This window comes from Bufo bufo, chromosome 5 (genome assembly GCF_905171765.1).
Source record: "Bufo bufo chromosome 5, aBufBuf1.1, whole genome shotgun sequence".
Taxonomy (NCBI): domain Eukaryota; kingdom Metazoa; phylum Chordata; class Amphibia; order Anura; family Bufonidae; genus Bufo; species Bufo bufo.
In genome coordinates, this window is record NC_053393.1 from 406,231,320 (window position 1) to 406,233,889 (window position 2,570).

Consider the following 2,570-nt stretch of genomic DNA (forward strand, 5'->3'; position numbering starts at 1 on the left):
TTGCTCTAATATAAATATCAGGGGAAGAGGACGTTGTTGATGCTGCTATTATCCCTCCCAACTCATAAATCAGGTGGTCTCTTTAAAGGGCCTGAGTACACAATATGCCTTCCTAATGAACTGCCACACTGCCTTAGCTGAAAATACCACATGCACCCTGCTGTGGTGGTGTAGTGCATCAGCATGTGTTATTTCCCCCAAATGCAACGTAGCCACAATGTTCCTGCCATTGTCACTGACTACCTTGCCTAGTTGTAGTTACCAGGGAGACATCCAGCAAGAAATGTATTGCTTGATGCAAATTAGCAACTTTCGCCCAGGCTCCTCAGATCGAAGACAGCATAACAATGCTTCAGTTTACACATATGAAAAGAAGGAGAGGGAGTGGAAGCAAAGCTCTGCCCAGTTTCTGTTGGGGATAGGAGGAAGCCCATCGAGACAGACAAGGAGGGAAGATGTCGATAAGACCCTGTTGTGCAAACCAGACTGACATAAACATAGGGGTTTCAATAGGACCGCTGCCGTGGTGTTGCGTCCCCACTGCTGCGCAAAACATTGACCCAGGGGGCTCGGAAAGACAAGTAGTGACCCTGGCCGTAAGGCTACTTTCACATTAGCGTTTTCAATTCCGCTACTGAGATCCATCATAGGATCTCAATAGCGGAAGAAAACGCTTCAGTTTTAGCCCCATTCATTGAACGAAAAGGAAGGCGCGAAAATGTATTATTGTAACGGAAGCGTTTTTGCAGATCCATGACGGATCCGCAAAAAACGCTAAAGTAAAAGTAGCCTAACAGCTGCTCCACGTGTCCATGGCGGCATGTGCCTTGGTGCTGAGCAACAGTTCACAGGCGGGTCCTATGTTCTCCAACATCTGAAAGTACAAGGCACGGATGGCTTTTTTTTTTTTTATAGACATAATGGAAGTGTGCCTAATTATAAAATAAAACAACTATCCTTGAATAAATATAAGCTCCACACTGCTACTGCCATCCCAGTATAGAATACACGTTGTCATCCAGCCACTCGCAGAATGATGCAGATGGCGTGATGACAGCGCTGCGCACTGGTGCAAGGAACCAGGGGAGGAATCACAATTTTGACTGAGTGGTCTGGGTTTAGCGACTGCTCCATCCCCCCAAAAAAAAGATAAATAAATCTGCCTCTGTAGGACAGTCAGCACCACTGGATACATTTTCCCAACCACAGTATACACAAGCTTTTGTGAGTGTGAAGACAGAGGGACGGACCCTGTACTAGTGACCAATGGGAGTCACAGTGCAGGGGCCCCCACCGATTTAACATTAAGGACCTATCCTTAAAGGGAACCCGTCACTGGGATTTTGTGTATAGAGCTGTGGACATGGGTTGCTAGATGGCCACTAGCACATCCGCAATACCCAGTCCCCATAGCTCTGTGTGCTTTTATTGTGTAAAAAAAACGATTTTATACATATGCAAATTAACCAGAGATGAGTCAGAGTTTGAAAATATGACTCTTTTCTGGTCACACAAGTAAGATATGACTCTTTTATGTTAATTTCCATATGTATCAAATAGTTTTTTTTACACAATAAAAGCACACAGAGCTATGGGGACTGGGTATTGCGGACGTGCTAGCGGCCATCTAGCAACCTATGTCCTCAGCTCTATACACAAAATACCGGTGACAGGTTCCCTTTAAAATGAATATACAAAAATATATTCTACCTTGTGAACCCGCGTTAGGGTATGACTGTCCCTCCTAAACGGTACAGAGATACCGTAGATAGCGGAAGGCGACAGATTTATCACATGATTTATGGAGCTCACCTGAGGTAATAGAAAGCTGCTCCATGGACTGTGCAGAAGTCTCAGGTAATGTCCCTGCTTTGATGTATGCAGCATGCGTGTTTACATGTTACTACGGTGACCGTAACCCTAGCTACATCTCTAACAGCACCTGCAGCCTGGATATTAGCTATTACTTACGTCTGGTGTGTGAGACACAATACATGGTCCCAGGTCTCCCCCTCTCTTTTTTCTCCCATACAAAGTGGTGTATTATTGGGTGATAAAAGCATAGTCGCCAACAGTCCCAAATATTCAGGGACTGTACCTAAATTTCAGATATTGTTCCAGCACATTTGGGGTCTCCTGGGTTGAAATTGGTGGGTCTTGTGTAACTCCATGTTCACAAGTGTGCAATCCCAGTGAATTTCGAGGGGGGCGTTCTTGGGGCGAGGTTTACATGCCCCAAATTTACAAACTGACATGTTGGTGGTATGTGAAAGGTACATGTGACTGTTACACAACTACTAAGCGCTACAAAATGGTTCCACAGACCATAGGATAGGTGGTAGATACTTGATCACTAGGGACCCCGCTAATGAGATCCCCACTGATCACTAGAGTTAGGAGCCCGAGACTCCAGCACCTTCTCTCAGCACTGCAGATTTATCAACTCCATAGATGTTTATCCCCTTCCCGACCTCCGTTGTAATAGCATGGAGGAAGCCAGGTCTTTAAAGATAACGCCCACTCTCGAGTGCAGCCGGCGCCATAGCTGTCGGGTTTCTGCTGTTTAACCC